At 44.7% G+C, this 8,918-nt stretch overlaps 1 long non-coding RNA gene across 2 annotated transcripts; it reads left to right on the forward strand.

The window, feature by feature from the left end:
• The first annotated feature begins 2,694 nt into the window (after nt 1-2,694).
• LOC144376732 (uncharacterized) lies at nt 2,695-8,478 on the forward strand. Of its 2 annotated transcripts, XR_013437197.1 has the most exons (3): nt 2,705-2,988; nt 7,288-7,316; nt 7,704-8,478. It is a non-coding gene; the product is annotated as an uncharacterized LOC144376732 (long non-coding RNA). The 2 variants fall into 2 exon arrangements; XR_013437196.1 differs by lacking the exon at nt 7,288-7,316 and having other exon boundaries at nt 2,695-2,988.
• The last annotated feature ends 440 nt before the right edge of the window (nt 8,479-8,918 follow it).

Raw genomic sequence — 8,918 nt, forward strand, 5'->3', positions numbered from 1 at the left:
AGACCTGACTGCACCTTGGCTTTACTGGCATAAGAACCTTCAGTGTCAAAGAGCCAGCATATCAGTGCCAATGTCATTAATTCATATGCCTGAGCGTCCAAACTCTGACGGCTGCTACAGAGTAAAAATTACTAGCATTGAAATGAAAAGAGGATGGATAAAAAGGGCCCTCAATTATTTTTCATGTTTATTTTCCCCAGGAAGGTGGACAGTAAGTCATTGGATTCATTTACAAGTATTCTTATAAGGAAATGTAACAAACATCGAAATGATGATCACGACAGCTAAAATTCATTGAGCTTCTACCATAGTGGGCCATTTGAGACAGGTGGTTATCCTCATTCCCTAAAGAGTGGAGAACAGAGTAACATGTATCCAGTGCTTAGAGTCTCTGGCACTGTGCTACGTTCTTTTATACCCACTCTCTCATTAAATCTTTAAATAGTAATCTTTCAGCTTTGAAAAAAAGGGGGTTCAGAGTTATTTGCTAAGGTCTTAGCACTAGTAAATGGTAGATCAGTAGTTCAAATCTAGTTTCACCTGACCCCAAAATACTGGAGTCTTTGTTTTTAACCACATTGTGTTCTTCTGATAACATTACAGAAACAAGTTTCAAAGTTTGTAGAGTAGCTGCGTAAAGTTGACACTGACATTTTGTCCAGAGAATATTTCCTTTCTCCTGAGAAGGGCTTTTTCTAACCCACTGAGAGCTACTTACCTCCCTATCCCTCTTCATTATACCATGATCCTTCCCCAAATGAGGTTTTTCTTAAACTAATGCGAACTGAGTTCCTGACGTTTTCAATCCAGGGTATCCCCGTTGATTCCCCACTGCAATTTTAATGATGGGGCAGGTCACTAATTCACTTTTGCCTATTCTCTTTCATAGTGAAATAGACATATTACCCTTTCCATGATGTAACTACAATCAGGTAGATCTTTGTGTTTGGAGGATGGAAACCAAACTCTTCACTATATGATCAGGTCTTTTCTGAAGGAAGCTTGGTTTGCCCTGTATTACGAAACAATCTATGTTTATCATACTAAGCTAGGGTGGGATATCACATTTATTTTCAGGGCCAATCTTTTTTTTCCCCCTTCTAATCATCAAGAATTGTTTACGCTAATAGTAAATAACTAGGGCTGTAGGAAGTGCATGTTGGGAGGGAGAAAGAATGTTCTACAAAGCATGGTGCCTTTGACCTCAAGGAATTTATAGTATGGGCAGGAAGATAAGATACATAAATATGAAAAGATGTCCAAATTGGGAGTCATTCCACATCTTGCAAATTAACTGATTGTGTCCTGAAAGTCCCTTGGAAAATGAATGTGTGAAACTTGGAATATTTTCACAAAGGAAGAATGATATAAGATCTTGCTGTTCCAAGTTTTATCTACAAAAATTATCTAGCAGTATCATGTCACAAAATTATGCTAACTTCCATCCTTCTTTCCAAAGTCTGGACTCTCCCTCTTCCTGGGTCCACTATGTCATGCTGACCCTCTTTCAGTGCCCAAGGCTCTGCCCTGCCACAAGCCTTTCCCCCCTCCTAGTGCCCCTTCTGGACGGCTGTGTCCCACCGCATCCCTATCTCACACCTTCACTAACCCTGAGCCATCCTTCTGGATCCAGACTACACATGACTGGCTCAGGCAGTGTTTTACGACTCCCAGGCCAGCTCCTTCAGACACTACCACAGAACTTCCCCAGTGCTTACTGCACTGGGAGGGATGCCTGTGGTATCTGTCTCCTCCTCTGAGTCTGTTATCTCATCTGTACAAGGAGCAAGAAGAGGTTGGGTAGGCACTAAGTGGGGTTGTTCTGTGGGTAGGAGGAAAGGCTGCAGATAAAGGGCATGCATGCAGTAGGCTCTCCAAGTATGTCATCTCCTGTCCTGGACAAAAGACATGCTGGGGACCAGTCCTGTCTTGCCCTGGCTCAGAGGCATCTGCCTGAGGCTGCTGCTGAAGGCTCCTGGGAGGTGGTGAGTAATTACTGCCTCGCTAAAGCTCATCAGAAATAGTCCAGGAGCATTTCTTCTGTCCAGGGGTGAGCAGATGTGCACTTAATGGCACACACAGCTGATTTGGGTCAGTGAGCCCTAGTTTGTTGCTTCAAATCCTGGCCAAATAGTGAGACCCAAAAGCAGCCTCGTTAAACCAAAGCCATTGCAAAACTCTCAGGAGTGTGATGTAATAACTGGGTGTTGACTCTCTTGGAAATACATTGGCCACTTGGACTTACAATAAACCAGGTCATGTTTGGGTTTACCAGGAGAGAAGGAGATTAGGGCTGGTGGTGGGGGGATGTTGGATTCTAGCACAGCCTTGAGCTGCCCTAGAATGGGCATTCTGGGAGAACTACTTGGCTAGCCATCCTTGAAATGCTTCTATCTGTCTCACTCTTCCTGCCGAGGCTCTGCAGGCGATAGGCACTGTCACAGTGAATTAGTGACTCCATAAACCCAGCGTCTATGGCTGAACGGCTGGGGCAAAATTTTCTGAACTCTCTTACATCCTAACCGGCTTGTCTGAAATATTTACAGCTAGCAGGCAGTGTAGCAACGCCTGGGGCTTGGAAATCTGGGATAGAGGTCCAGAATGAGCTGGGTAATCCTGGGCAAATCTCAAGTTCTCAGAGTCTCCTTCCTTGAGCTACAAAAAGTATCCAATAAAAGCCTTGTCAACCTGACAAGGTGACAGTGAGAGCCAGGACACAGTCAGTCTCTCCGTCACTGGTAAAGTCATAAACCACAGGGACTGTTTTTCAAATATTGCTCCAGTTCACCTTCTTTGCCCTTGAAGGCTTCTGGAAGGCTCTCCAGGAAGCTGTGACCTAGCATTCCACTTGTACGTATTTGTTGAGAAGCTTCTGTCAATCAAAGGCATAAAATGGGAGGGACCCTGTTAAAGGAGGTTTTTCTGCTCTCTGGGAAAGAACTCTCTCAGACCTAGGCAGGGAGCTGAGAGACGGAGGAGAACTTTCTGGTGAGTTTATCTCGTCAAACCCCCTCTTTGGGTCAGGCACAGTGACTGTCTGAAGTCCCCAAGGCACCCTCCAGGAAATAAGCAAGGTCTAGCGGGTCAGCGGTTTGCCATCGTTTCCAGGGATTTCTGTTATTTTCATGTTGGAAAGTGTCCCTTGGTCTCTGTACGAATGGAATTTTCTATAATAACTCAGATGGCCTTGTAAGAAGCTAACGTCCCTGTTGCTGCTACTGCCAGAAAGACGGATTGACTGGGAAGCCCACGAGCAAAGGCAGCTTTTCTTTTTTCTCTGAAACCGTCTTTTACAGAGGTTCCCAAATCCCTGCCTGGTACCTCTCAAGCATCAGAATCACTGGGAGGATTTCCTTAGAATATCGACGGCAGTGCCCCACACGAGATGTATGGAGACGTTGGGGAGGGGCCCAGGAATCCTTGTTTCTAACCAGCTTCTCAGATGATTCCATTGCCCGGCTAGATCTGAGAACACTGCATGGGGGCTTACCCTTGGGTGTCCAGTGCTCAAAGAAAAAGACAGTGAGCTTCTTTGGAGTCTGTTTGGTGTAATCCAGGGTAGGACCCACAAGGGTCCCGAGGAGGCTGACCATGTAGCATCCTTCAAGCCAATATTCTTTAAATATGCACCCAACACTTACCTAGAGGAGAGACACCTGGTGTTAGGAGGGGAAGACAGTGGCGCGTGCTACCTTTCTCTGTTGCCTACTGCCAATCAGCTCTTGCTCCAAACTTGCAAACTTCACTCTAAAACCACACATTTTTATGATTCCATTTACATGAAAAGCCCACGGGAGAGAAATCCATAGAGACAGAAAGTAGATTTTTTTGGTTCCCAAAGGCTGGAAATTGGGGTGGGAGGATTGGGAGTGATAACAAGGGAAGCCAGATTTCTTTGGGGTGGTGGAAATGTGAAATTGTGGGGGTGGAAGCACAGTTCTGTGAACAAGCTTAAGTCCTTTAGCTGTGCACTTTGAACGGGTGAATCGTATGATACGTGAACTGTGTCTTATTAAAACTGTTGAACATTTCACTCTACAAAAACCAAATCCCTGTAGTTAACCACGCCCATTGCTCCTTATGAGGCAATTGAGTAATTATACTCTGTTATTGGGGAAGGGGAAAATAATGCATCTTGTCTGGAACCCAGAAATCTGTGTTCTGGGGTAGGAAGTGAATGAACATGTATTTCAGAACTGCAGTAACATGCTCCACTGCAGAAGTGATTTTTCCTGTATCATTCACGGTCTTGAAACATGCTAGTGCCCCAGTGTGTGTATGTGTGTGTGTGTGTGTGTGTGTGTGTGTGTGTGTGTGTGTGTTTCAGCATCCCATGTGGATTTATTCTCCTTACTTTAGTCTGGCTGTGGTATAACCGCATTTCAGAGATGAGATCAGCTCCCTTCTCTAAGGTGATTTTGGGGCTTACTCAGGCCAAGTCCCAGGGGAAGGAAGTAAAATAGGGATTAGCAGCTTCACTGTATTTCTTCAAGACACTTTAAGCTGATGCCCAATTTTCTGAGTGTTTTCCAAGAGACTGTTCCTTCACTGAGATAGGGTCACTGTAGGATTATGAGAGATCACCTGGCATTGTGCAGATAGTGAGGGCTTTGGCTGCCTGAGTTCAAATTCTAATTTGCCCCTTTAATAATGGTCACTTTTCCATTATGAAATGGTGAAGTTTTCTCAGCTGTATCTGGAAGGTTGGAGCCTTTCTCATAGTATGATTCTGGAAAGTAAAATAGTAAATTTATGGAACCTGACACACACACAAAAAAACCCTGCTCAGTAAAAAAAAAAAGTAGCAAATATTACTCTTATTTAAATTCCACATCCAGTATGGCTGACAAATAATGGTGTCCTCATTTGGAAATTCCAAGCTGTTTTGAAGGAAGTCCTTCAATGCCCACACACCTTGTAACATAGTGTCTCACATGCAAAAGCAAAGAGGGAAGGAAGGAAAGAGAGGCTGCTGAGAACACCTATGAGCCACCTGCTCAGGCACCTCTGTTCTAAGTCTCTTCTATCCTGACCTCCACTGTCCATCCACTAGGTTAGAGAAGCAGGCTCCTTGAACTTCTATGTGTGGCCTCACGCCTGCTCACCCTTATTCCCAGCCACAATTGGGCACACCAGGTGAAGTCACCCAGTTCAAGCTTGGCTAGTGAGGTTCTCTTTCTTCTTCTTCTGGGAATTTGCAACTGGGTCCAACAGATTCCCGTGTGTGCCTTCTAGGGCTCTTAGAAAAATGATATGTAAACCTAATAACAATCGGCAGATGTTTTCTGCTAGAAGCATAAACAGATGGCCTATGGTAAGATGCAGGCATGAAATAGACACATGCTCTTGTGTTCCCCCACAGTTGTGTTTGCAGTATATTCACACAATCTAATTCTAGACAGCCATCCATACTACTCCTAAACTCTCTAAAGCACACGTAAATGTTTATACTATAATGTTAGAAGAGGAGGATTGGTCAGATTAAAATATACATATCTATGCACAAAATACTGGAAAGAAATTACATGAAAATATCAGTAGTGGTGGGCTGGGCTTGTGGCTCAGTGGTAGAGCGCTCGCCTAGCACATGGGAGGCACTGGATTCAAACCTCAGCACCACATAAAAATGAAATAAAGATATTGTGTCCACCTAGAACTAAAAAATAAATTAAAAAGATAAATTTAAAAAAACATCTATAATTCTTTCAGTAGTGAAAGAACTGTAGATGGTTTATTTTAGTTTTTAATATTTTCTGATTATTCCAAAAAAGTCTATATGTGGAGGGGGGCAATATGCATTTTTTTTCCTTCTTCCCTTTAAAAATTTAGCTCTGTTGGCCTCAGTTTTTTTCAGAATCCCATTTTGATATCTGATAAACTGACTCACACATAGATGTTAATAACTTATTGCCTTCCTAAGGGTATTATTATTATTTGAAAGTGGCCTTCCAGCAGCAAGATGACATCTTGACCACCTATTCCTTCTAAAACTAGGCTAAACAGTTCTACTTCTAAAAGTCAAACCTGACACAAAAACCTGCTCAGTAAAAAAAGTAGCAAAGTACAATTATTTGACTTCCATGTTAAATCAGTAGTGATTTCCCAAGTTATGGGAGAAAACATGATATAATTATCTAAAATTAAATTGTTCTCCCATAAATTTTCTCTTGATGTCTGCTACCAGTGTGCTAATTTGAGTCTTGAAGGGTGAACCTTAGAATAACTGGGAAGCTTTAAAAATATGCAGATGCCCCTGCTCCATCTTCAAGAGATTCTGATTTAATTGGCCTTTCCACCCCTATGCAGTGGCCCTTCTGGTGAGAAAGACTGTTTGGAGACATCGCCCTCCAGTGGCCACATTTGGTAACTGTTTAGCAGTCTGGTTTCACCCTTGCTTCCCTTTGTTTCTCTGCTTCAAGCAGGAAGGCTGCGCTGAGACCCGATGGTCAGAGCCTCCAATGGCATCTGCACCCCCTTCAGCCAATGAGTGGCTCCGTGTGGGCCTCCCTTTTGAAAGGTCCCTAGAGTTAGTTGTTCTTTTGCCCTTGCCTGCCATGTCAGCAACAGACTTTGAACCATCAACCTGGGACAAAGTTTCCAGACTCGTTCTTAATTGTCAGGAGCAACAGTAGCAGGTAAAAGCTGCAGAGTTTCTTTTCCACACTGGAAATGCTGAGCGAGCTAGAATTATTCCAGTCCCTTTATAGAAACAAAACAACCCAGTTACAGGATATGGGAAGGAAGGAGAAGAGCGTGGAGACACATAGTCAAAGATTCAGCTTCTTTTTTTCTTTTGGGTAGGGAAGTCCAACAAGGTAGGTGGGACACCTCGAGGGTGGGGCAGCTGAGGAAAAGTCTCCCCAGAGTGGGCAGGGACAACAGACCTTACTGCCAACCAGCCCCTGGAGCTAGGGACTGGAGAGAGCAGTCTCTGTGAGCAGTATCAGGTAGTCCATCAGATCCAGCTTGTCCAGAAACTTGTTGTTACAAGAGGACTCTGAGAAGCAGCAGCAGGCTTGCTGTTGGTGCAGTGCTGACTGTGTACCCGGCAGGATCCTAGGCAGTATTCTTTCATAGCATCCTTACGACAACCCTCTGAGGTAGATGGGAACACTAACGCTACTCAGGGAGGGAGCCTTGGGTCCCCTGGACGGCAGGGCCATGGTGTGGGAGCTGACGACAGGAGCAAGTCAAATTCTTTCTTTTTTTATTTCCTTATTTTTATTTTTTAGTTATAGATGTTCATAATGCCTTGTTTCATTTCTTTTATTTTTATGTGGTGCTGAGGATCCAACCCAGGGCCTCATGTGTGCCAGGCAAGTGCTCTGCCACTGAACCCCAGCCCCAGCCCTCAAATTCTTAATTACTAAGTCCAGTGCCGAAGGTCAGAGTGGGGCCTGCAATGAGATGGACCTGTGTTCCAAGTCCATGGAGCTCCTGGGGGACCCTATGTTCTTCCTGAAGAAAGGGTGGAGTTGGGTGGGGATGCAGAGGGATGCAGCGGGGAGAGAGGGGGAGAGGAGGCAGGGCCCCGCAACTGGGCAGAAGCCTGCAGGATGCGGGAGTTTGGGAGGCAAAGAACCCATCAGCAGGGAGAATGGGGGGCTGAGTCTCCTCTGATCCTCCTTCAGCCTGTTTTTGAGTCCCCTTCTTCCTTCCAGATCTTCTCACCTTTCTCCTTTCTTGTTTCTCCCCCATCCTAGCTTTCTGTTTCTCTTCTTCCTTCCAGGAGAGGTTTTCTCTTCCCTCACGCAGCAGAGCATGTCCTCACAGCACGCCAAGGACTCCTCATGGGATGTTAAGGAGAAAAAGCAATCAATCAGTCAAGGAACGGAAAGCACAAGATGAGATTCACCTGCAGTCCAAATCCACCCCAGCTTTGGCCCAGTGCGGCAGGGCCTCGCCTGGCCAAGGCCCTTCTCAGCCCAGAGAGCTGAGCTCATCCTGCTGCGAGGAGCCGCCTGCGAATCCCTGTGGCAATCACACTTATCCGTTTCTCATGTTTAATGCAAGCAGGCTCCTGAGACAGCGAAGCTCTCAAGATACCGCCTAAGATACGCGATGCTGCCCTTTGCAGGGCAAACACGAGCGTCCAAAGCCGACGTGGGTTCCCCTACTTTACAGTAATTGTGTTCTCATCTGCACAGATGTAAGCAAACCGATTCTGTCAGAAGCAGAGAAAAATCCATACACAAGGGCCTCCGTGTCCTAGAGAGGTTTGGATTACCTCCGTTTTCTGAGTCCCTTGGTAATTTCAAAATGAAGAAATGCCAATATAGGTTAGGTTATAAAAATTGTAGTTCATTGAAATGTTTATCATTAACAAGTTGATGTTTTAACACAAAAGAGTTAATGCAATATAATTGTTCTAGCTTCAAGCTAATCACAGGGCTCATACAAAGTGATCATTCATAGGGCACTGAAGTAATGGGACAAAGTGTAAAGCTGTATTTTGAATAAATTCTTTCAAACCTGTCAGTATATGACTCCTTTGGAAATAACATAAAAGATCTGAAATAGAAGGATTTCCTATGGCCATGTTCAAGCCCAGGATCTTGATCATTAGGGCGGTTTCCCTCTGCTGAAATAGGCCTCTTCTCTCCCAACAATTTCCTCTTTCCCCACGGCCACTCATTCTGGATAGTTCAGTTAGCTTGTGTCCTCTGGCCTGTGTTAAGAATGTGCAGATTCCAAGGACTTTATAAATACCATATGTTTAGTCCAACAGTCCTTCCTGGGCTATTTGTGTCCAAAGCAGCACGCTGGGTCAACGCATCCGGGAGTTCAGATTCTTAAGACAACCCTGCTGCTTCCTAGAGAAATGGCCGATTCTAGGACTGGGACAGGAAACACACCAAATGAGCCTAGAGTTGCTTGAAGTTCCCCAAAGTAAAGAAATGCTCAAATGCATGCACACG

Source organism: Ictidomys tridecemlineatus, chromosome 1 (genome assembly GCF_052094955.1).
Source record: "Ictidomys tridecemlineatus isolate mIctTri1 chromosome 1, mIctTri1.hap1, whole genome shotgun sequence".
In the NCBI taxonomy this organism is placed as follows: Eukaryota; Metazoa; Chordata; class Mammalia; order Rodentia; family Sciuridae; genus Ictidomys; species Ictidomys tridecemlineatus.